General features: G+C 60.6%; 1 protein-coding gene across 1 annotated transcript in view; it reads right to left on the bottom strand.

The window, feature by feature from the left end:
• The window catches only part of FAM20C (FAM20C golgi associated secretory pathway kinase), a 69210-nt gene that overhangs the window by 24882 nt on the left and 18429 nt on the right, over positions 1-25899 (bottom strand). The gene's annotated exons all lie outside the window — the stretch shown is intronic.

Raw genomic sequence — 25899 nt, 5'->3', positions numbered from 1 at the left:
CAGCAATGAAGTTTTAAAGGCTGACTTCAAAACCCCCGACTGGGCTTGTCGCCCTCGTAAAAGCCCAGCTGAGGAAAGAGGCCCAGGCCGCAGCTCTGAGGTCAGCGTCCCAGTGGGGGCATGAGGAGGGGGACTCGGCAGAACTGGGTGACATCCTGGCAGCCGAGCCCAGGAAGGCTCTCGTGCACTCCTCCTCACGAAGGAAGGCCCCACAGACATCACGCCTCCACCTGCCGGGACGTCCTCCCTGGGCCTCAAAGGGCACCGGAAAGGCAGGCGCAGGAAGGCAGCCCCCAGGGGGGCACTGAGCAGCCGTGATGCCCACACCGGGGTCTGCTCAGGACCAGTTCCCAGGAGCTGCCTGCAGCCCCCCACACCGTGCATCCTTCTCTCCCTCCCACCAGAGCTGGCCACACCCAAACCCCTTCCCTTAGAAGGATTTCCCTCAGCTCTGAAAAAAAACACAGGAGGTGTACTAATTATGGTTATTCATACTAAAGTGAGAATGACAACTGAGCTGACCTCTCCCAGGCCTTTCGTGGCTGGCAGAATAACAGTCCCCCAAAGTCGTCTGCATCTGAACCCCAGGACCTGTGACTGCTGCCTCGCGCGGCGGGAGGCACGGTGCAGATGGGATTGAGGCTCTGGGGAAGGGGAGACTACAGCGTCCCTGCAAGACGGGCCGAGGGAGACCTGACTTCAGAAGACGCTGCACAGCCGGCTCTCAGCGTGGAGGAAGGACCCCAGCCGCGAACGCAGGCGCCTCCAGGAGCCGGAAGGGCCAGGACACGGCTCCTCCCTGAGCCTCCCGGGGGAGCTCAGCCTGCACGTCCTTTTAGACCCCTGCACTCTGGGCTGGGAAGAGGGCGCTTGTGTTGTCTGAAAACACTGCGTTTGCAGTGATTTGTTCCAGCAGCCAAGGAGGGGAATACAGGATCCCCGGCCACACGAAGGCAGGGCAGATGGACGTGGTGACTTAGCCCCAGCTGGGAAAGGCTGTGAAATTACGACCTGTTTCCTCCAAATCCGGTCAGGCCGTCAATGCTAAGGCTCATGACACTTAGGAAATGACACAGAATGATCGAGAGAAGGCACTGCTGTTCACAAAGGAGCCAGAGGCAGGTGACGAACACCACACGTGCATCCCTGGGCCGGGCGACACGTCCTCACGGGATCCCCCATGGCTCTCACGGCTGCCCCCATTTTAAAGACAAGGAAACCGAGGTCTGGAAGGAGACAGAGGCGTCTGCAGAATCGCACGGCTAGAACATGGCACGGCTTGGACGGGAGCCAGGAGTCTGACTCAGGCCTGTGCTCTTTTCTTCAGGGCCCTCCAAAAACCACACATGGGCTCCTGCTGTTCCAAACGTCCGTGTTTCCTCCCGGATCTGGGCCCGTCTCAGGCAGGCTGGGGCTGCAGGCCCAGAGGTCTGGCGCCACGACCCATCCCTGGAGAGGTCCTGGCTCCAAGGGGATTCGTTGTTTCTCCCACATCCAGGGCTCCTTAACAACTGCGGCTTCAGTGGGAGGGACACCACGCCGGGTGCCCCATCCTGCAACGCGCACGATCCCAGCACGGCCGAGGGGCTGGTCAGCCACGGCGCTAGGCCTTCCCGGAGCTGGCCCCACCAACCGCTGTTAGGACCACGTGTCACTTCCTCACAGAACGGTTCCCACTGTTGCTGCTAACAAACATTTCAACGCTCTTCAGTTTGTGGGAAAATAGAAAACATTTGCTTTGGTTAAAAATAGAGGAAACTGGCAGCTTATTACCAACGCCTATGAGAGACTAGAAGCCAACAGTGATGTGGCTCTCACTCTGCACCAAGCGCTGTGCTAAGCAGTGTGAGTGAATTGATTCACAAAACCTTCGGGACACCCTACTCTACAGTCACGGAGACGGCCAGTGCAGGCAGTGGCCCAGGAGCACCGTGGCCCCGATCCAGGGCCACGCGTGCAGGCGTGAGGGTTGCTCTGTCCAGGGAGGAGACGGCTCTGTGGAGCCACGGGATGTCCCTGGACGGGGTCTGAAAGGTGGGGGGCTGGGCTGCGTTCCCTCCACTGGACACATGGGAGAACAGACGGGGCAGGCAGGGTCTCCTCGTGCAGGGCCCCCGACTCTCACCCTCTCCAGGTGGATGGAGAGTGGGGTGTGCCCCGGGGTTTTTCCAAGAAGCATTGCAGAGGAGGCAGCTCAGGGCGTCAGCAAAGAGCCACTGTCCTTCCTTGCTCCCGCTGCTATCCAGCAGGGCCGGCGGCCGAGCAGGGAAAGGGGCGTCCAGTCTGATGAAGGAGCCAGACACCTTCCCTGGGTCAGCGTGTTCCACAAAGCAGGGACAGCCCGATGAGGCCGACGGAACGGATGCCGGGTCGGCGGCGGAGACCAACAGCAAACCATCAGGTGGAACCCTGGGCAGGTGCGGCTGCTGGGGCCGGAGGATGGAGTCCTTGGGTGTCCTGCTCAGCACAGAGGGCCGCCCCAGGCCCCTGGGCACAGATGGGAAACTGAGGCCCAAAGAGGGGTGGGTCAAACACCAACCATTCATGCATTATGGAAAACCGCCACCTCCCAAACCCTGCCAGACAGGCAGAAAATGACCCGGTGCCTGAGAGGCCGTAGGAGCCGGGAAGCCTGCACACACTGCCAGGTGCCCACTCAGCCAGATGCAGGCACCCCTCACAGATGCTCCTCTGTGCCTGAGGCCTCCTGCTCATCCTCCTGGAAACAGGCAGGCAGCCTCCTGACCACACTTGGGCTTACCAAGAACACCATCCGCAGCCCAGGCCACACAGTGCGGCTGCTGGATGACCTCAGCTGGGACTCTCCTCCCACGGAGCCCTCCACGCCGGGACCCTCCTCCTACGGAGCCCTCCCCACCAGAACCCTCCTTCCACAGAGTCCTCCACGCCGGGACCCTCCTCCCACAGAGTCCTCCACCCCGGGACCCTCCTCCCACGGAGCCCTCCCCACCGGAACCCTCCTCCCACAGAACCCTCCACGCCGGGACCCTCCTCCCACAGAGCCCTCCACGCCGGGACCCTCCTCCCACGGAGCCCTCCACGCCGGGACCCTCCTCCCACGGAGCCCTCCACGCCGGGACCCTCCTCCCACGGAGCCCTCCACGCCGGGACCCTCCTCCCACGGAGCCCTCCACGCCGGGACCCTCCTCCCACGGAGCCCTCCACGCCGGGACCCTCCTCCCACGGAGCCCTCCACGCCGGGACCCTCCTCCCACGGAGCCCTCCACGCCGGGACCCTCCTCCCACGGAGCCCTCCACGCCGGGACCCTCCTCCCACGGAGCCCTCCCCGCCGGGACCCTCCTCCCACGGAGCCCTCCACGCCGGGACCCTCCTCCCACGGAGCCCTCCACGCCGGGACACTCCTCCCACAGGGCCCCACCGATGCGTGTCATTCAACACCACCCAAGTGTCCGTCGACGTCTCCTGCCCCGGCCACCCCAGGCTCCTGGAACATGCTACTGCTGCTCCTGCTCTGCCCTCCAGGGGTCCTGGCTGCCCCGGAACAGACCCCCCAGCGCACTCACTCCTGTCTCTCGTCTGCATGACGGTTGGGGTCAGCCACGCTAGCCTTCCTGATGCTTGGATGGGAGGGTCCTGCTGGGGCTGCTGCTTCTGCCTCTGCACTCGCTGCCCTGGCCTGGACCACCCTGGCCTGTGTCTTCCAGCATCATCTCCCAGGCTGTCTTTTCTTTCATAGCTCGCTGCATCCTCAACCTCCTGGGCTCAAGCGAACCTCCCACCTTAGCCTCCCGAGTAGCTGGGACTATAGGACCCACCGGGGTCCAGCAGCGGGTCCACACTGAAGCCAGGTTGATGTGGCATTTTTCCCTTCATTTACTGGTAGGTATTATTCAGTATACTACTGAGGGCAGTAAACACACAGGACTTTTCCCTTCATTAACCGATAGGTATTATTCAGTATATTACTGAGGGCAGTAAACACACAGGACTTTTCCCTTCATTAACCGATAGGTATTATTCAGTATATTATTGAGAGCAGTAAACACACAGGACTTTCCATGTGCCAGGCTCTATCCTCAGAGCTTTCTGTATCGCGACTCATCTAATACCAGGCTCTATGGGGCAGGTGTTTTTCCACCCATTTTACAGATGGGAACACTGAATCGGGGAGACACCAAGGACCTGTCTGAGGTGACCGGCCAGGGTGAGGCATGCGGACCAGATGGCCCGGCCACCCTCCATCCACCCACGGTCCCACAGGAGCCTCGTGACGGGCTCCTGGTGTTCTGAATGCCGGGACACAGGTCCAGCCACGAGGCTCCACTGTAATAAATAACCACAGACAGGGGCACTTTAAGCCACGGGGATCTGTTCTCCCCCCGGTCCTGGGGACAAGGAATGCAAGGCTGAGGTGTGGGCGGGGCTGAGCTCCCGGTGGAGACTCCGGGGAGGATCCTTCCTGCCTCTCCCAGCTCTGGGGGCTCCAGGAGCTCCTGGGCTTGTGACCGCATCCCTGCAACCGCTTCCCTTGGCATCCTCCTCTGTGTTTAATCTCCGTCCATCTCCCTCTTATGAGGACAGGGGATTGCATTTCGGGCCCAGGGAAAGTGCTCATCTCGAAGTCTTATTTAATCACATCTCCAAAGACCCCTTTTCCAAAGAAGGTGACGTTTACAGGTTCCACGGCCAGGGCCTGAGATACTCGGGGCACCTTCCAGACAGTCGCGGAAGCGGCGAGCTGGTCCTTCCCCATCCCCCCACCCCATTTTTCTGTCCCGTTTCCTTGGACTCCCTTCTCCAGGGCCAAACTCAGGGAGGCCAAAAACTAGATAAGACAGACACTTTCTTATTCCTCCAAACACACTAGATCCCTGACTCATAAATGAAGGCACGGAGGCAAAAATTAGCCTTTCTATCTTGGGTAATCTTCTCATCACTCACACAACAGAAAACCACCACCTGTCATTAGCGAGATATATTAAGCTGTTTAATACCAGGCTTTCAGCCGGCAGAGCTCTGGAAGGTGCGGGGCTCTCCCTGGCAGTGACTCCGGCACGACCTTTCGGTCCCCGAGTGCACGGTCCACACTTCCTGCCCATTTCTGCGTCACTTCTTCCAGCCCCACGGGGTAGATGTTTGGCAAAATGCGGCCGTCTTATTTAAAACTCCTGGCACCTTGCTCATCCCCCCTCTGTCGTTCTCACGATGTGCCACCGCTGTGGTCTGGACTGTTTGCGTGAGGACGGCGAGCTCTCCAGCCACAGGGCTGCAGGCAGGAGGGGCCCCACTGGGCTCGGCCACGACCTGGACCAGCTGCAGCCAAGGCCGTCCCGCTCAACACAGGAGCTCTTTTTCAGCGGCCGTGTGCGAGTCAGAAGAACTGGGAATGAGAATGGCACAGGGCCCAGGAAGGACCGGAGGGCGGCGATGTGCGGAATTATTTATACACCAGCCAGAACACATTGCAGCAAAGTTCCCAGAAAATGCATTCCTCACAGCAAAGGGGGCTGCCTCATTGCACATGGAAGAAAACTCACTTTCCACACGTCGGAGCCCAGACAATCACCTATTTCACACAAACCCGGAGGTGCTGAAGGCTGTGACGAGACCTCGTCCGGATGTGAAGGGCCCCTCCTGGGTGGGACATTTCCCTGCTTCTGGTCCTAGAGTGGCCCCTGTGGGGCTGATGGGGAGGCATCTTGTTGGGGGGGGGTGCGGTGCGTGGGTGGGGCAGAGTGTGGCCTGACAACGGGTCCTGGTGTTGCTACTCACCCTGGCTGTGATCCCCATCCATGAACGAGATGCCCGGTGGGCGGTCTTGGAAGAGGCTCCCAGTGCTGTGTCAGAAGGAGGAATTCCCAGCGTGGGACCCTCCAGCCAGCATGCAGTTGTTCTAGGTCAGGACTACAAACACGTTGAGGAGGCTGCCCGGGACCCCACTCACGCCGTCAGCGGGAGCCCTATGAGTCGTGGCGGCTGTTCAGTCAGGTCACTCTTGGTGGAGGACGTGGGATGGACCCACAGGTGCCACGGAGGCTGGCAGCTGTGCTGAGATGCTAAGGACCTCAGCTCCAGGCACCAGTCGTCCAAACCTGAGCTTCTTGTTGGGACACATCACTCCCTGGCTCACACCGGCTCTGTGGAAATGCTGCCCTCAGAGGAGAGCTGGGGGTGAAGAAGGCAGCCGGCGTCTCCCCTTCCACCCTCCACAGCCCCCATGGCAGTGTCAGCCTCTCACGGGGGGGGACGGGCACACGGACCTGGCTTGTTGACCCCACACTGAGCCGTGACACCAGCCCCCTGGGTGGCCAGTCTTGGGGGTCTCCTCAACCCAGCAGAGGGGTCTGAGTCCTCACAGCCCGAGACAGCCACACCGAGGAGAGACCCTACGATCTAAGGACTAGAGATTTCCGAGCTTTTCCAATGAACCCGCCTTCTTCGGAACCCATGGGGGCGGGCGGCACCGAGCCAAGACCCTGCCCAGGGCAGGGGTCACCTACTGACCTATCTTTTATTTTCTCAGAACTTCTCTGACTGGCCACAGGCCTCCTCACAACCATGCCAGGCGGATGGCTTTTCCCCCTGGTGTTTCGTTACGCAGGCACAGGCCTGCGCACCTGACCGAGCCCGCCGTCCCCCACCAGCTCTGACGGGTCCGTGTGGCGCGGCGAGGGCTTCAGAACCATTCAGGTGAACCCTAGGACCCTCCTAACAGGCCCCATGTACCCGTCCCGGGTCTGCAGGAAACCTCTGCATCAGCTCTTCAACGTGAGACACAGAAGAAGGAGAAAATCATTTCTTTGGCTGGAAAATCATCTCAGAAGAGGCTCTTCAATCTCTTACGGTCAATTTAATGAAAATCCATTTTAAAATGATTCAACGATTTGCAACTGTAAAGAAAGTCTAAAGTCATTTCCACTTGAAAACAATTGCGATGGTTTAGACTTTATTTCAAAAGCAAACGGAAAAAGAATGGCTTGAAAGTTTCAGACCCACTGTATTTTTAAACACGCTTCCGTCGGCTCATCCAGTATTCATGGATAGGACTCAGGGGAGTACGATTGGAGCGGAAATGAACGCGGGCTCCCCGGTAGCCTGAAAACACAGGTGCACACGTCTTTCTCACTGAAACCCTTGTGATTCTTCCTTTCGTTTCAAAGTAATAAAAGGGTAAGCTGCTACTACTAAACCAGGATTAAATATTTAGCACCAAGGTTACTGTTACAATCTTGTTTTTCCTCCATGGAGCCCTAGATGTTTAAAAAACCAGCAGTAAGAAAAATAAACTAAATCCATAGTTAGGGGCTTGTGTTTGAGCCCGTTCTCTGCTTGTTTAAGGAGATCTGAAATCTGCAGTTTCCTTTTGTGGCATCAAAAACAACCAGACCTGATCAAACTGCTTTTGAATGAAATCCCCCGGCTTCCAGTTCGTCCCCAGAACGAGGAAAATGAAGGCCATATTTTCTTTCCTGTCCTTTTAATCTTCCCTTCCTTTCATGAGAACGACAGCCCACACACTAGCGGCACCCCGGTGACCGTCATAACCGGAGAAAATACAAAAACACCCTCGATATTGCCGTTCAGGGGAATGTTTTTGGAAAAGAAAATGACTTTCTTTGATTTTCAACAAAGGGCATAATCTTTTCCAGGAGCCCCCACGGAAACACACACCCTCAGTCGGCCAGGGTCGGACGGCCTGGGGAGGTTGAGAAGGTCTAATCGGAACAGCCGAGGGGAGGGTGCCAGTGTGGGCTTGGACGGCTGGAGGGACAGGCCTCAGCTTTCCCATCTGTAAAGTGGGTGCAGGGCCCAGAACTGCACTCTCTGAGGGTTTTGCTATTTTTACCATTTATTCATTTCCCTATCAGATTCTCTGCAACGGGTACATAATTGTTAATAATTTCCTTTTACTTATTAAGCAAAGAAATGTCTAGCTGCCAGGTGAGGGCAGGAGAAGACGGCTACCTTCTGTGGCCAGCCTCAGTTGATGTAACTTTGGCCACCAGTAAATCACCGGGGTGTCTGGACAAGCCAGAGTGACCTCAGCGGCCAGAGGCTCTGGCCCCGGCGGATTCGGGCCTGTGGTGGGCAGTGGGGTGGAGCGGCCGCCTGTGCCCGTCCCCACAGACCTGCGAGAGGGTGGAGCCTCTTAACACCACCTGGTGTCGGGGCCACGACCGGGGGGCACACGGAGCCACCTGAGAGCCCCAGCCGGGCGGCCGTGTGGCTGCGGGACAGCGACTCCCTCCTCCCTGAGCCTTGGGCCCTCGTCCTTGGCTGGTAAGCGCTGGGACTCTTGTGAGGGTGACTAGGCCTTGTGGCACACCCCTCTGAGTCAGCCCATGCAGGAGACACGCTGTTAACGTTGATTTTGTTTTCAAACCTTCCACCTCCAGCACCGTGACCCTCCAGGGCGCCTCCTAGCCGGCCTTCTCTGGGGACTCACAGAGCTCAGCCGGTCACGAGGCAGAGGAAGGGAATGCGTCCCCTGTGGTGGGACATGGGCACGTGGACACCAAGAGGGCGGCCTGCAGTGGGCCCAGGCTGAACCCAGCGGGTTTGGGAGGTGCAGCTCCTTCTCCAAAGGCCTCCATCGCACTCCAGGCCACACACCCTAACAGGTCAGGTGAGCCCTGGCATCTGCCCCCAAGATCACCCCTGCTTCTTCTCCCATCCGGTCTCATGGAGCTCAGTGAAACCCAGGTTGTTCTGCGCAGTGAGAGAAGGCTCAGGGAACAGCTGCTGTGCGGCCCCCGTGAGGTTGCCGTTCTGTGCAGTGAGAGAAGGCTCAGGGGACCGCCGCCGTGTGACCCCCATGACGACGCTGGCGGGCCGAGAGCCCGGGGCAGACGCAGGACAGTCCTGGGGTGGAGGGCCGGGCAGGCTCAGGGGTCCCAGGTGCCCCTCGGGGGCAGCGCCCATTCAGCCTCCTCGTCCTTCCATGCTTCTGAGATGCCTGGGGCGGGGGACCCTGAAGAGTCTCTCGAAAACTCATTTCAGGATTGTTCTTCAAGTGAAAAAAGTTCATTTTTCTTCTGACTATAAAAATAAGCCGTGAAACTGGAAGCAACGCGAACGTCCTCTGCCTGGGGCCGGCAAGGCCAATGCCAGGACCACCTGCGGCGCCACGTAAGGGCCCCTCCCTGCGACTGGGGCTGCAGGCTGACCGCTCTGCAGGCACCGGGTGCCGTCCCCACGGGGCTCAGTGCAGCAGCCGGGACGCCCCCCACACAGACAAGCCGGCTGCAGACGTCACTTGCAGGGACACGTCCGTCCCGCGGCATCTGCCCCAACACGCGCCCGCCTGCCCCTCTGCTCCTCCTGCATCCTTTGCAGTGGTTGCCTCTGCCGGGCCCACAGCCACCGGGACAGCCCTGGAGGGCGAGACAGACGGGCCCCTTGGCTTCCACCCCGGCAGGCTGTGTTCATTCACTTGCTCAGAACCACATATTGAGCCCCTACTATGTGGCTACTGCTGCGGACAGAATGTTGAGCTAAGTTAAGACTCAGCACCCACCCCCCGTGGAGCCTGCAGCCCAGCGGACAATCTGACAACACTGAAGTCCCCAAGTCTCCATCCCTGTGAGGCTGGGACAGGTTTACACACCCACACTTCAGGCTTCGGACAGAAGGGAGCTCGCCCCAGGCCCTCTCACTGAGAACTGGGGACCAGCCCTGGTCTCAACTGCCCTTCATAAGAACACACACGGGTTCCATTCATACATATGTGCACACTCCCCCACATTCACATAAGCCTACACACACGTGCACATGTGTGCACACACACACGCCCTCACATACACACGCACAGGCACACACACGTACAGATGCCCATACATGCACCCACATAGCACCTGCATGACAACAGATGCACACCCTTACACACACATGCACACGTGTGCACACGCACCCACACACGCACACCTTTACACACACGTTACACATGTACACATGCCACACGTGCACACCGACACATGCACCCACACAGCACATGCACACACACCCTTACACACTCATACACACGCATACACACCTGCATGCCCACCTACTCATACACATGAGCACAAGCAGCACTCCAGGCACTCTGCCTGCCATGGTGCTGCTTCCCCTTGTGCTGGGCTGCTCTCCAGCCTTTGGTTGGCACCTCGGGGCCCCTCACTTCTGCTCTCCAGCCTTTGGTTGGCACCACAGGGCCCTTCCCTTCACCTCTTGCTGGGATCCTGGCCCCAGGGTCTCAGAGCCCCAGGAGGGACAGGGCCTCCGTGGACACCTGCACACTCCCCTTTTAGTGCCAGCCCTGGGCCTGGGGGGTTCAGGCTGTTCCTCACCAGGCATCTGCTTCCTGCGCCTGTGCCAGGGCAATCCACTCCCTTACTGAGGGCCTGCAAGACTTGGGACCACAGTGGAGGCTGGCGGTGACCCCAGCTGCTCTCAGTACCCAACTGCAGCTCTGGGCTGCTCTGGACACCGGAGTCCCCCCGTCCTCACTGCCGGGGGCTGGACCGGGCCTGCCCCGACTCTCACAGGGTGCTCACTCCCCGCTGACCCATCACACCTACTGAGAAGCTTCTAAGAAACAAAACACAACAGCGCAGCTGCCCTGGACCTCCTGACATCCCTGCGTGGCCCCCGGCCCTGCCCTGTCTCCTGGCTTGCAAAGTTCTGGCTCCACACAGGCCCCTCCCTCCCGAGTGCCCAGATGCTAAGAACGGCTACTGCAGCTCCCTGCCCTGCTGGAGACGAGGCTCCACTCTATGCCCAGATGCTAAGAATGGCTCCTGCAGCTCCCTGCCCTGCTGGAGACGAGGCTCCACTCTATGCCCAGATGCTAAGAATGGCTCCTGCAGCTTCCTGCCCTGCTAGAGATGAGGCTCTGCCCTGTGCCCAGATGCCAAGAACGACTCCTGCAGCTCCCTGCCCTGCTGGAGACGAGGCTCCACTCTATGCCCAGATGCTAAGAATGGCTCCTGCAGCTCCCTGCCCTGCTGGAGACGAGGCTCCACTCTATGCCCAGATGCTAAGAATGGCTCCTGCAGCTTCCTGCCCTGCTAGAGATGAGGCTCCGCCCTGTGCCCAGATGCTAAGAACGACTCCTGCAGCTCCCTGCCCTGCTGGAGACGAGGCTCCACTCTATGCCCAGATGCTAAGAATGGCTCCTGCAGCTCCCTGCCCTGCTAGAGACGAGGCTCTGCCCTGTGCCCTGGGCCCACCATCCGGGCTCTCACTTCTCAGGCACGGGAGAGGCCTCCTGTCCTTGCTCCCCAGGGTGTGATGGCTGGGTGCCCAGGGAAAATGCAGCCGACCGCCCCAGGCCTCCTACGCTGGAGCACCAGATGACCTGCACACCAGGTCCCGCCCTCCATCCCCTGCACACGTGGCCAGCGCAGGCCCTTTCAGGAATGTTCCACTCCAGACCTCCCCTTGCCGCCGACCGTGCCGTTCAGGTCTCAGCTCCAACGCCGCCTCCTAGGAACTCCCCAGGCGGTGCCTACACAGAGGTCATGCTTAACTCAGTCTGTGGGAGAGACCCCAGAAGGTCAGTGGAACAATGCCCCCTTCGCCAAGCCCGTCTCTGCCACGCTCCTTCGTTTCAGTCCCTCCACACATCACCCCTCTCTGAAACGTTCCTGCGTATCTGTTCACCCCAAATATGCGTTGACCACGCCCCCCGGGAATTTAAGCTCCACTTGAGGTGGGAACGTGCATGAGCAGCACCCCCAGCCACAGCAGGCGCCCTGTGGGTGGGCCCAGCGACCCTGCTGGGCAGGGCAGGGGTGAGAGGAGAATGGACTTGGCCTCTGCTCAAGGGCCTAATTTCCTGAGTTTATAAGGGACAGGCTCTCAGACAGGACCCAGGAGGCTACTTGCACGCCAGGATCCAGCAGCTCTGGGCACAGGGACCCCACCACAGCGAGGGCGGCATGTGGGGGTCCCGGCAGCTTCCGATTAGGTGGATCAACCTTCCTGCAAGGGGCCTTGGCTTGGCTTCCCCCAGGGAGTCAGCAGGAGCTCCTGAGTGCCAGGCAGCTTTGCCCGGCCAGACCCCGGGTGAGGAGCGGGCTTGGAGGCCGGCCCACACCGAGTGTGGACACACAAAGGGGTCCTTGTCCAGGTCTGGTCAGGCCCAGGCCTCTGCTGCGTCCACACCCACCCAGCCCATTGGGCAATCTGTTTGCCTTTGGAACCGGCGAGGCCACAGTGGAAACGTGAATTTTTATCAGCAGAACAGAAAATCCTTCGAAATTCCAAACCGATCCCTCACTGGTCCTCAAAACCATTTTGTTTCCCCAAGCCTTAGTTCATGGAGCGTGTGCTTAGGTTTCCCAAGACTGCTGCCCCTGGAGAACTCCGCAGACACTCAAGGGTCTCCTGTCCACCCCACACCCACCCAAGGGTCTCCTGTCCATCCCACAGACACTGAAGGATCTTCCCCAGAGTTTGCTCAGGAGCAGAGACCCCCTTCCTTCCTTCCCACTGCCTTGCACAGCCCTCAGCAAAGGTCCTGATGTCTGCAGGGGTTGCAGACCCATCAGCCTGAGCTCTCACTCCCAGGGTTGTGTCTGCTCAATCCTGAGGGCCCAGTGAGCATGGAACAGGCACCATCCCCAGGTTCTCCTGACAATCAGGGGACCATCCCCTGGGAAGGTTGGCCTCCAGGAGTCCCCCCCACCTCGAGAGCTCATTCAGAGTCTCTGGTGCTCACCCTCAGGGTCTCGGCTCCTATTTCTCTGGGGCCCTCGTGGCCAACCAAGGGGCTCCATGCCAGCGGGTCTCGGCCATGCTCCGTCAGCACCCACCAATGCTCTCTAGGTTTGCATCTGATCCAGCACAGCAAAACCCACACACGACAGTGAGGCTCCCGTCAGTCTCCCACCTCCGTTTCCCAAGTCCGTGGCCGGCTTTGTCCCTGCCAGGCAGATTTATTCTCTGTGGCATTGGCAGGCTGCACAATTTCTCAGCGTTCTCCACTCCCCTGGATGCACTCGGAGCAGGAGGTCTTGTGGAAATACAGACCTCTTCGTCCCTCTGCCTCTCCAGACCCCACTGGAGCCCCAGGGAAGAGAAACACCAGCTGCCCAGAGGCCTCCTGGGGTCTCTGGCTATTCACAGGCGCTGCCCTGCGTCTCTGCCAGAGGTAGTGGTATTTGGGGATCTGGGCCACGCCAGGCTGGGCCCTGCACAGGCTCTGACCTCTGATCCATGCCATGTCCATCCCAGTCCTCCTGAGGGGGACTGGCCAGTGTGGCGCAGGGCCTGACACTGGCCACCTTGTGCTCCACGTCCAACTCCTCGGACAGCCCTGCAGGAGCCAAGCGTTCCCACGCTGCCTGTCCTCGACCCGGCCACCCTGTCCACACCTGGGCTGGGTGCCTACATCAGTCACCAGTAGCCAAGGGTTCCCACGCTGGCTGTCCTTGGCCCATCCACGCCATCCGTGCCTGGGCTGGACGCCTACATCAGTCACCGAGGCGGCAGGGAGGGCCAGCAAAGGCTGCAGCGTGGCACCCGGCGCTCGGCCCCCTCCCCGTTCATGGAGCCCGGGGTCTGAGGCTGGCTGACCAGAAGTGTCCATCTTGAATTCCGGGGTTCCCTTCAGCTCCAGGCTGGCTAGCGGCCCTCTTTTGGGGATAGGAAACTCAAGCACTGGGACTCCTGAGGGGACTGAGGAGCTGCAGAGCCCCTGGCAGGAACCACCCGTGTCTCCCTCGGGCCCCCAGTGGGCTACATCAGCCCAAGCCCTCTGCCCGCAGCAGCTCCCAGCTCAGAGGCAGCCTCACTGCTCACCCCACGTCAGGCACAGGCGTGGCCCAGCCTTGGCAGCCCAAGCTCCCGCGGACTCTAGGAGAAGAGCCAGTGTGAGCCCAGCTCCCCTGCTCTCCCCGTCCTAACCCCCGCCCTGGAGGCTCGGTCCCTGCCTGGCGGGATTCACGCGGGAGTCTGCAGGACTGCCGGGCGTCCTCTTGGCCAGAATTGCTTTTCCCGTGACTCCCAAGGCCTTCGGCCAAGACCCCTGCACAGCCACGGCCCAGGCACCTCCTGCTGCTTCAGGTACGGGATTCCAAGCCAAGCCCCCACTCCAAGAGGGAACTCGCCTCCCTCAGACCCTGGCGACAGCCCCGGCTGGCCGTTACTGTTCTGGGCTGGCCGTTACTGCCCTGGGCTGGCCGTTGCCGTCCTGGGCTGGCCGTTGCCGCCCTGGGCTGGCCGTTGCCGCCCTGGGCTGGCCGTTACCGTTCTGGGCTGGCCGTTGCCGCCCTGGGCTGGCCGTTGCCGTCCTGGGCTGGCCGTTACCGTTCTGGGCTGGCCGTTGCCGCCCTGGGCTGGCCGTTGCTGTCCTGGGCTGGCTGTTGCTGTCCTGGGCTGGCTGTTGCTGTCCTAGGCTGGGCGTCCTTCACTTTTCATCCATGCACTCAGCAAGCACGGACTGTGCACATTCACAACAGGGTTCATGCAGTGACCCCAGCCCCTTCCCCCATTCTCCACCTGTTCACCTGCCCAGCCCTGGACAACGAAGTCACACGCTCCCCTCAAACCTCGCCCCAGGTGGAGCCTGGCTTCCTGCATCAAGGAGAAAGGACAAGAACCGCAGAAAGGCAACCGTGCCTCCAAACACCACCACCACCCGTGATGTCCAGAGGTGGGGTGCCTGGTCCCCTGTAGCCACTGTGTGGTGGGGAGCACTGGCGAACCCTCACTGTATGTCCTGTCTGAGCTGCTAACAGGTTCTGAGCAAGTCCCGTCCATGCCACTGGGTTTGGGTTGGACTAGAGTGATCTGTGTGTCCTGGGCCTGTGTCAGCTCCCGGCTGGACCGGAGTGATCTGTCCGTCCTGGGCCCGTGTCAGCTCCCGGCTGGACCGGAGTGATCTGTCCGTCCTGGGCCCGTGTCAGCTCCCGGCTGGACCGGAGTGATCTGTCCGTCCTGGGCCCGTGTCAGCTCCCGGCTGGACCGGAGTGATCTGTCCGTCCTGGGCCCGTGTCAGCTCCCGGCTGGACCGGAGTGATCTGTCCGTCCTGGGCCCGTGTCAGCTCCCGGCTGGACGGGAGTGATCTGTCCGTCCTGGGCCCGTGTCAGCTCCCGGCTGGACGGGAGTGATCTGTCCGTCCTGGGCCCGTGTCAGCTCCCGGCTGGACGGGAGTGATCTGTCCGTCCTGGGCCCGTGTCAGCTCCCGGCTGGACCGGAGTGATCTGTCCGTCCTGGGCCCGTGTCAGCTCCCGGCTGGACCGGAGTGATCTGTCCGTCCTGGGCCCGTGTCAGCTCCCGGCTGGACCGGAGTGATCTGTCCGTCCTGGGCCCGTGTCAGCTCCCGGCTGGACCGGAGTGATCTGTCCGTCCTGGGCCCGTGTCAGCTCCCGGCTGGACGGGAGTGATCTGTCCGTCCTGGTCCCGTGTCAGCTCCCGGCTGGACCGGAGTGATCTGTCCGTCCTGGGCCCGTGTCAGCTCCCGGCTGGACCGGAGTGATCTGTCCGTCCTGGGCCCGTGTCAGCTCCAGTCACCTCTCCCACCTCAGTTTCCCGATCTATATCAATCAATAAGCATTGGCTGAGCGAGCCCTGGGATGGAGGAGTGACCAGCCCTGTCCTCGGCTGGGCCACGTGGTGGACACGGGTCATGTCCAGAGAGGCAGGAGGGGTCAGAGCGGCGGTGAGGCGGCACGACGACGCCCACACACTAGTCACTCAGACCCTGCCCCTCCCTCCCTCTGACCAGGCTCGGAGCTTGGCGTCCCGGCCTCCCGTCGGCCCCGGCTGGGCCACGAGCTTACCGGGACGTTGAGCAGCTCGTGCACTCGCGTCACAGGAGCCACACCCGAGGGTCAGTGCAGGTGAACGGAGGAAGCAGCACGCGGCGCGGCACTGGACGGAGGCCCCGCAGGGCACATGGAGGGACCCTCCAGGACGGGAGCGCCGGAAAGCACTGAGCCCAGGCCTGGGGGTGAGGAGCTGCCGGAAGGCCCCACAGCCACGTGGTGGACACCTGAATACTTTGCTTCATCGAGAAAAGCAGCCCGTGTGGTTGTGGCTGGGCTTGAGCTGCCCGATGAACGCTGTAGCCTGCCTGGCAGCTCCTGTGCCGGGCAAGTTCGAGAGCCAGCCACAGGCGGCAGGCCTGAGCGTCCAACCCCTACCTCACCACTCCTCATACGTCTCCTAACAGAGCATCCCGGGGCCGACGGGGACGGGCAGCCCTCGGCCCGCTGTACAGGACCCCAGGTGGCTTATCGAACAGGAACATCGATAGAACATCAATTAAAGAGCCAGCTGCACCTCCTCTCCCAGCCGACGTGCACCACCATCGGCCAGGCCTCTCTTCCTCTGAGGGTGGCCGCTGCGGCCAGCCCCAGCCAGGTGCTCATCGAACCTCTCAGTCCTCTCCTCGTACAAACGGAAAGCTTTGCAGTGACGCGTGGACCCCGGGTCATTGTTCTGCCGTCTTTCTTATTAATATTGCATCTGTTTTGCCCTCTCTGGACGTGGCCACGTGGGACTGCAGAGAACCCTCAGGGCGCCTCTGCCTGGCCCTACACACGGCTGCAAGGGAGGCCTCAGAAGCCGCTTCAGGGAAAGCCGGCACCTCTCTAGGGCCGCCCTGTACCGGGCAGCTGTCTGCCATCCAGTGCGTTCTCGGGACACACCTAACCTCAAGCCGAGCCCGAGGCCACCATCTCAGCACCCCCTCCCAGGACGGCCCTGAAATTCCCCCAGGTCCAGGTGCACGTTACCCGCCTTGATGCACAAACAGCCAAATGCAGCTCCACCCTAAAGGGGGGCACCTGGGAGGGGCTGGAGCTCACCCACATCTGTGACCTCCATGTCACAACCTAGAGAAAGCGACAGGAGCCAGGGGTGACGACCCCAGGAGGGGCCTGGGCAAGCCTTGACCCCAATAACACCCCCACTGCACACAGGTCCCGCAGAAGGCCCCACGCAGCTGCAAGGCCGAGGCCAAAGCTGTGTCCGCCTCCCCCACAGGCCTCGGGTGCTCAGCAGCCCCAGGGCACCTGGGAAAGGTTTGTCTGAGCTGCACCTGCTCACCCCTGGGGGGCCGCTGACGGCCACCCTCCCCTTGGGCGCCTTAGCTCGGTAGAGGAGGCATCTGGCTGCGGCCCCGGAGCTGTGCCTGGGTCACGGGAAGCCAGTCAGACAGGACACAGGGCCTCTTCACACCAGTACGATGCTGCTTGGGATGAGGCCGTTCAGGGTGGGCCCCCGCTCCTGCCTTTAATTCCTCATCACTGCTCAAGCTCTGCTGCCCAGAGACAGGCCCCAGCGGGCCATGTGTTGTCAGAGCCCGGAAGGAGGGCTAAAGTTTCTGCATCTAGAAATACCGTCTCAGCCCGCAAGCCGTTCTGCAGCTGCCTCTGTTCATGTATCTTGGCTGGGAGGAATCCCTGGGCCTTGGGACAGCTGTTCGCAGACAGTCTCTTTGGGAGACATAGACGCACACACACACACACTCACACACACACACACATGCATACGTGTTTCTATTCTTTGCAAAAGGAAAGAAAAGCAGACTTTAACAGAGAAGGGCTGCAGGCCCCGAGACCCACCACGGAGCATCAGCCCCAGACGCTGAGCCAAGGCCCGGACAGCAGGACCGGGACACGAAGGGAGATGGATGCAGGGGGCAGGAACCCCGCCCCAGACACCGTAAACCCAGCCTGGCAAACACGAGACAAATCTCAATGCCTAAGCCCCATCACCAGGTGGCGGACGGCCAGAAACTCCCAGGCTGGAAAGAGCAGGGAGGGCAGGTGTCTCTGGAGAAAAGACCCCCCCCGGCCAGCATCAAGGACCAGGGCTCCCAGCTGGCCTTTCCTCAGCGAGATGTCACCCCACAGGCTGGGAATCTGCTACCACCAGAGACCCAGCCCCATCCTCTCCATACACCACTGTGGGCCCTGCCCCCCCACCCAGCTGGAGCCTCTGAGCTACGTGGTACGGTGCTCACTCGCTCACTCAGCCTCTTTCGTACATTTCTCCTTGCACTCTGTGCGTAGCTCCCACTGTCAACCACGCCCTGTCCTCCTGGGCCACTTTGGGAGACTGGACACACGTAGCTGCCCGTCTCCCGTGGAGCATAGGAGGGTGTAGTGACGAGGAGCGTTTAGGCAGCACCTGTGGCTGGGCCTCCCCACTTCCAGAGGTCAGACCCCCTGCAGGCTTCGAGTCTGAGTCACGTCTGTGTTCCCAGTGCTTGGCGGGAGGCCAGGCCTGGCACTCCGTGTTTGTGGAATGACTAAATGAATATTTCTACCTGGAGGCGGTCACAGCCAGCGTCACGGGCAGCCGCCGCATATGCCTGGAAGGTTCTTTCCGGGACGCAAGATGGAATTTGTAGCCAACAGCCTGCTTGGTGTGTCCACCGGACTCAAACCCATGCTCCGTCCCCCACTTCTCCAAGCTGGAAAGCCGGTGCCCGATCTCCTAGGCCAGGTCAGAAGGGTTCAGCCCTGCAAGCGCCTGAGACCTCTTCTTCCGACGCCCTTGTTGACAGATGGGTACGCTGAGTTCCAGGAGGTGAGGGCACTCAGTCAGGTCCATCGCTCTGCGGCGACGTGGTGCTTCCTAAAGTCGCACCTGTTCCGCTGACCCTGCCAAGTCCAGGTACCGCCTCCTGCACCGCTCTTTACCTAACACACATGTTTTCAACATTAAAACATAATTACACCAAGAGTACAAGAACAACAACAGTAGCTAAATTGGACGTCCTAAAGTTAAGTTTGTCCTTCAAACGATACCACATGTGTGGTAAGGGTCTTGTATTTAGAACACGTAAAGTTTTTTTTTTGAGACCGAGTTTCACTCTTGTTGCCCAGGCTGGAGTGCAGTGGTGTGATCTCGGCTCACTGCAACCTCCGCCTCCTGGGTTCAAGCGATTCTCCTGCCTCAGCCTCCTGAGTAGCTGCGATTACAGGCGCCCCTCACCACGCCCGGCTAATTTTGTACTTTTAGTAGAGACGGGGTTTCACCATGTGGGTCAGGCTGGTCTCGAACTCCCAACCTCAGACGATCCACCCGCCTCGGCCTCCCAAAGTGCTGGGATTACAGGCGTGAGCCACCGTGCCTGGCCAAGATGTCTTAAAACTTAGTAACAAAAAGACAAATAACCCAACTGAACAAAATGGCAAAAGCTCTGACAGACATTTCTTTAAAGAAGACACGTAAATGGCCCGTGCCCACATGGAAAGATGCTCCAGTATCAGTCACTGGGACGTGCAAGTCAAAACCACCACGAAACCCCTCCACCCCCACCGGGACGGCCGTCATCAAAAAGCCAGACAACAGCACACGCTGACGAGGAGCTGGAGAAACTGGAACCCGGAAACGAGCTCGCAGGGTTACAAGATGGTGCAGCCGCTGCGGAAAACGGACGGTCAGTTCCTCAAACAGTTAAACGCAGTTATCATGTGATCTGGCAACTGCTCCCCGGAATATATCCAAGAGAGCTGAAAATACCTGCCCCGCAAAGCCTCATACACAGCTGCTCAAAGCAACATTATCCTTGATTGTCAAAAAGTGGAAACAACTCAAATGCCCATCAACAGAGGAACGAATGAACAGCCACACCGTGGAATATTACTCAGCCGTGAAAACCAGTGAGGCACCTATGCGTGCTGCAGCACCGATGAGCGCTGGAACACGTGTCAGTCACAAAGGACTACACACTGCAGATTCCAGAGCCCGGCATGTCACTCACAGAGGACTACACACTGCAGATTCCAGAGCCCCCCATGTCACTCACAGAGGACTACACACTGCAGATTCCAGAGCCCCCCATGTCACTCACAGAGGACTACACACTGCAGATTCCAGAGCCCCCCATGTCACTCACAGAGGACTACACGCTGCAGATTCCAGAGCCCCCCATGTCACTCACAGAGGACTACACACTGCAGATTCCAGAGCCCCCCATGTCACTCACAGAGGACTACACGCTGCAGATTCCAGAGCCCCCCATGTCACTCACAGAGGACTACACACTGCAGATTCCAGAGCCCCCCATGTCACTCACAGAGGACTACACGCTGCAGATTCCAGAGCCCCCCATGTCACTCACAGAGGACTACACGCTGCAGATTCCAGAGCCCCCCATGTCACTCACAAAGGACTACACACTGCAGATTCCAGAGCCCCCCATGTCACTCACAGAGGACTACACGCTGCAGATTCCAGAGCCCCCCATGTCACTCACAGAGGACTACACACTGCAGATTCCAGAGCCCCCCATGTCACTCACAGAGGACTACACACTGCAGATTCCAGAGCCCCCCATGTCACTCACAGAGGACTACACACTGCAGATTCCAGAGCCCCCCATGTCACTCACAGAGGACTACACACTGCAGATTCCAGAGCCCCCCATGTCACTCACAGAGGACTACACACTGCAGATTCCAGAGCCCCCCATGTCACTCACAAAGGACTACACACTGCAGATTCCAGAGCCCTCCATGTCACTCACAGAGGACTACACACTGCAGATTCCAGAGCCCCCCATGTCACTCACAGAGGACTACACACTGCAGATTCCAGAGCCCCCCATGTCACTCACAGAGGACTACACACTGCAGATTCCAGAGGCCCCCATGTCACTCACAGAGGACTACACGCTGCAGATTCCAGAGCCCCCCATGTCACTCACAGAGGACTACACACTGCAGATTCCAGAGCCCCCCATGTCACTCACAGAGGACTACACACTGCAGATTCCATTTGTGTGAAAATCCAGAATAAGTAACTCATTAATATCAAGAAGCAAAAAGTAGACTAGTGCTTGGCGGGTGCTGGAGGGGGACAAGGGGGTTGAGGAGTGATGGCAGAATGGTGAAGGATTTCTTTGTGGAGTCCTGGAAAATGGGCTAAAATCAACTGTGGTGATGAACGCATGGTTCTGAGCTAAAAGCCCCCGAGCTGCAGACTTTAAGTGGGTGAATCGCATGGCATGTGAATTATATCCCGATAAAGCTGACTTTAAACAAAGAATGTAAATATCTTAACCCTAAAGCAAAAGCACCCAGGAGCTCTTGGGCTCAAGTGCCGGCTACATGTGCTTTTCAGCGTCTATTAGAAATGGAGAACCTAAAACTTCTACTGGTGACCCTGCCTCACGTACACCGTGCAGCACCCCAGGCCTGGCCCCCACCTCACCGCCGGCCCCTCATCTACAGCCTCTCACCGTACATCTATAGCACCTCAGAGGAGAAACACTGTGCTCATCTAACTAATTCACGATGTTGTACTAAGAACTCACACGCCATGATGAGCGCATAGAGCAAAGTCCTTTATTAAAGAAAACTTCTTTTTTTTGAGACGGAGTCTTGTTCTGTCCCTCAGGCTGGAGTGCAGTGGCGTGATCTCGGCTCACTGTAACCTCCACCTCCCAGGTTCAAGTGAATCTCCTGCTTCAGCCTCCTGAGTAGCTGGGATCACAGGCACAAACCAGCACACCCGGCTAATTTTTATACTTTTCGTAGAGATGGGGTTTCACCATGTTGGCCAGGCTGGTCTTGAACTCCTGGTTTCAAATGATCCGCCAGCCTCGGCCTCCCAAAGTGCTGGGATTACGGAGCCACTGTGCCCGGCCTCTAAAGAGAACTATTAATCATGGATTTTAACTCATTAATGCTCTGGTCATGAACCACAGCTGCTTTCGTGTGCAAACCACAGCCTCTGCAGAAGAAGAAACGATCATCCCCCAGGCCCTGGGCACAGCCCCCACAGGTCATCAGGGGCACGACTGGCTGCAGGACCTCGATCAATGACAGACCCAGGCCCGGGTCGGCAAAGGAGGGTCGGGCACCAGGCAAGGCCCTGACCTGACCTGGGGGGCGGCGGTGAGAGGACCGAGCTGGGAGGTTTGTGAAAGGTGCGCACACGTGGGCCCGCCTGAGGTGTGGGGTCCCTGCCTCTGCCCGCCATGTGCCCTGTGGGAAGGCCGAGTCCCGGACCAGCCTCTGGACGCCACGGCCTCAGATGCATCCTTTCCCTTTCCGGGCCTCAGTTTCCCCAACTGCAGCAGGCTTCTCAGGCCTGTTTCCTGGCTATGCTCTAACCCAGCCCCCACCTCCCCGCTCAGCCCACGCGTCACACCGGCCTCCCCCGGTGACAGCACAGCCCGGCCCAGCCCGTCCATCAGCAGCCTCGGCCTTCAGGCAAGCTGGGATGGCAGGGCCCTGACAAACGGGTCCTAGGGAGGGGGCTCTGGAGCCTGGCGCCACCTCTGCCCGCTGCAGGACCATGGGAGGTCCCCTGACCTCTAAGGTCAGCCCCACATGTGGCCACGCTGGGGACGTGGGGTGCCCATCACGGTGGGGGACTGGGGAGGTTTGGGGAGGCCTGGGGAGGAAGAGGTGGGGGAGGTGAGGTGGAAGGTTGGGGGCAGGCTGGGAGGTTGGAAGAGGCTGGGGGAGGTCTGGGGGAGGTTTCGGGAGGTTGTGGGGAGGCTGGTAGGAGGCAGGGAGATGTCCAAGGGGAGGCTCAGAAAAGGCTGGGAGGGTGGAGGAGGCTGGGGGGAAGCTGCGGGGAGGCTGGGGGAGGATGGGGGGAGGCTGGGGGGAGGCTGGGGGGGTTGGAGGAGGTTGGAGGGGGTTGGAGGAGGTTGGAGGAGGTTGGAGGAGGCGGGGGGAGGCTGGGGGGAGGATGGGGGAGGTTGGGGGAGGCTGGGGGGAGGCTGGGGGGAGGCTGGGAGGAGGCCTGGGAGAGGCTGGGGGAGGCTGGAGGAGGCTGGAGGAGGTTGGAGGAGTTTGGGGGAGGTTGGGGGAGGTTAGGGGAGGCTGGGGGGAGGCTGGGGGAGGCTGGGGGGAGGCTGGGGGGAGGCTGAGGGGAGGCTGGGGGAGGCTGGGGGAGGCCTGGGAGAGGCTGGGGGAGGCTGGAGGAGGCTGGAGGAGGCTGGAGGAGTTTGGAGGAGTTTGGGGGAGGTTGGGGGAGGCTGGGGGAGGCTGGGGGGAGGCTGGGGGAGGCTGGGGGAGGCTGGGGGGAGGCTGGGGGAGGCTGGGGGAGGCTGGGGGGAGGCCTGGGAGAGGCTGGGGGAGGCTGGAGGAGGTTGGGGGAGGTTGGGGGAGGTTGGGGGAGGCTGGGGGGAGGCTGGGGGGGTTGGAGGAGGTTGGAGGAGGTTGGAGGAGTTTGGAGGAGGTTGGGGGAGGTTGGGGGAGGTTGGGGGAGGCTGGGGGGAGGCTGGGGGGAGGCTGAGGGGGTTGGAGGAGGTTGGAGGAGGCTGGGGGGAGGCTGGGGGGAGGCTGGGGGGGTTGGAGGAGGTTGGAGGAGGCTGGGGGGAGGCTGGGGGGAGGCTGGGGGGGGTTGGAGGAGGTTGGAGGAGGTTGGAGGAGGTTGGGGGAGGCTGGGGGAGGTTGGAGGAGGTTGGAGGAGGCTGGGGGGAGGCTGGGGGGAGGCTGGGGGGAGGCTGGGGGGGGGTTGGAGGAGGTTGGAGGAGGTTGGAGGAGGTTGGGGGAGGCTGGGGGGCGTTGGAGGAGGTTGGAGGAGGTTGGAGGAGGTTGGAGGAGGCTGGGGTGAGGCTGGGGGGGTTGGAGGAGGTTGGAGGAGGTTGGAGGAGGTTGGGGGAGGCTGGGGGGGTTGGAGGAGGTTGGAGGAGGTTGGAGGAGGTTGGAGGAGGCTGGGGTGAGGCTGGGGGGGTTGGAGGAGGTTGGAGGAGGTTGGAGGAGGCTGGGGTGAGGCTGGGGGGGTTGGAGGAGGTTGGAGGAGGTTGGAGGAGGTTGGGGGAGGCTGGGGGGGTTGGAGGAGGTTGGAGGAGGTTGGAGGAGGTTGGAGGAGGCTGGGGTGAGGCTGGGGGGGTTGGAGGAGGTTGGAGGAGGTTGGAGGAGGTTGGGGGAGGCTGGGGGGGTTGGAGGAGGTTGGAGGAGGTTGGAGGAGGCTGGGGGAGGTTGGGGGAGGCTGGGGGGGGGTTGGAGGAGGCTGGGGGAGGCTGGGGGGAGGCTGGGGGGGTTGGAGGAGGTTGGAGGAGGTTGGAGGAGGCTGGGGGAGGTTGGGGGAGGCTGGGGGAGGCTGGGGGGAGGCCCAGGGGAGGCTGACGGGGGAGGAGGAAGGGAGAAGGCTGGGGGAGGCGGAGGGTAGTCGGGCACCCTGGGCTTAAGGGGACCCTGGATCCTGGTCCAGGAGGGTCTCTACTTCCCTTCTCTAAACCCCAGTCCCCTTGTCTTCACGCAGCGGTAAACGCCACCTCCTATAACTCACACAGCTACGTGAGGGTGGACAAACATAAAGGCTTCTGTATATAAACCCCAAGCACAGACCAGGCCCACAGCTACCGAGTGCCCACGAGACGCTGGGTACTGCAGGGCCTGGCGCAGAGCAGCAGCTCCATAAATGTCACTGTTCTCCAACCACAGCTGCACTTTCCACCTCCTCCGAGATGAGACACGCGGCCTCAGGATTCACGCGGACCATGAAATATAGGGGCCGGACAAGCTGGCGCCCAGGAACACTCTGCTCTCTGCGGACAGGACACAGCACTCAAGGTCCCACAGCTCGGCGTGACAGGGCCACCCCTCCAGGGGACGCTCCTGAATGAACCTGGAAACATCTGCGAGGCTGAAAAATGCTCCCACAGGTGGGAGGCAGGAGTCGGCCTCCCCTAGCCGTGCTCGCGGCTCGAAGCCAGCTCAAGGGAGATGAAGACGCCCCCATTCGACGACTATTCCGCTCCCGTTACTGCCAGGGGAAGGGTCCGCCCAGCAGCAGGGGAAGGGTCCGCCCAGCACCAGGGGAAGGGTCCGCCCAGCACCAGGGGAAGGGTCCTCCCAGCACCAGGGGAAGGGTCCGCCCAGCAGCAGGGGAAGGGTCCGCCCAGCAGCAGGGGAAGGGTCCGCCCAGCACCAGGGGAAGGGTCCTCCCAGCACCAGGGGAAGGGTCCGCCCAGCAGCAGGGGAAGGGTCCGCCCAGCAGCAGGGGAAGGGTCCGCCCAGCACCAGGGGAAGGGTCCGCCCAGCACCAGGGGAAGGGTCCGCCCAGCAGCAGCTGCCCAGGCTCATTTGTCTCCTGCCCGCCCCCAGCTCCACACCACAGCATCCTGAAAGGAGGGTCTTCAAACAGTTCCTTCATGTAACCCAGGAGACCCTCAGGTCTCCGGGTGACGCCATCTCTCCTGGCTGAGCCTCCTCAACCGGGGCAGCGGCCACGAGAGGCCCAAGGAGGCTGAGTTTCACATCCACGCACAGAAACGGGGAAGGAAATGGCTGTGATCTCAGGCCCCACGCAGGGCTGGCTGTGAGACCCGTGGGGGCAGCGGATCAGCTCCCGTGCGTTCATCCCACCCCTGGCAGCAGCCCTTAGCCCCAGGCCCTGAGCTCTGATGGCCTCTGTGTAATTCTGGTGAACGGCGGCTCCTCGGCCCTGTGTGAACGTGTGAGCGGGGATGCCCTCGGCCCCGGGCTCGGGCACGGGGCTGTGACTCATCCACCGGCTCCCGGCAGCCCTGGGTCTGAGGCAGGACTCGTGGGTCTTGGGGGAAGACCGGGGCAGGGCCACCTCCCTCTGTGGAGTCCCTCCAGGACATCTGTCCAGAGAAATGAGAAGCCCAGAAACCGAGCCCAGCTGCAAACACCCGCCTCCAGCCACAACTTGCAAGCAGGTAGCTGTATTTTGTTTGACCTGCAAAGTATATTAAGAGCTTCTGAATTAGTTACCTCCAAGATTAAACCAGGAAAAAAAAATCCATATTTCTAGCTTCTCTAGAAAGTTAGAAATCAGGCCAGATGACCAAGATCTGGTGAGCCGACAGGCCGCTGGCCCCTTCCTGTGGGACGCACACCCCTCGGCCCGCCACAGGCCCCACCCAGCCCAGCAGCCTCCCTGGCATGACCTGCGTGTCCCTCAGAACATTCTGGGTTTATGGCCCGTGCTTGAAACACAGCAAATCTCTCTTGCCAGAGCATACATGGCCTTGTTTGGGACT

This window comes from Pongo pygmaeus, chromosome 6 (genome assembly GCF_028885625.2).
Source record: "Pongo pygmaeus isolate AG05252 chromosome 6, NHGRI_mPonPyg2-v2.0_pri, whole genome shotgun sequence".
Lineage (NCBI taxonomy): Eukaryota > Metazoa > Chordata > Mammalia > Primates > Hominidae > Pongo > Pongo pygmaeus.
This window is presented reverse-complemented; position numbering and strand designations above follow the sequence as displayed.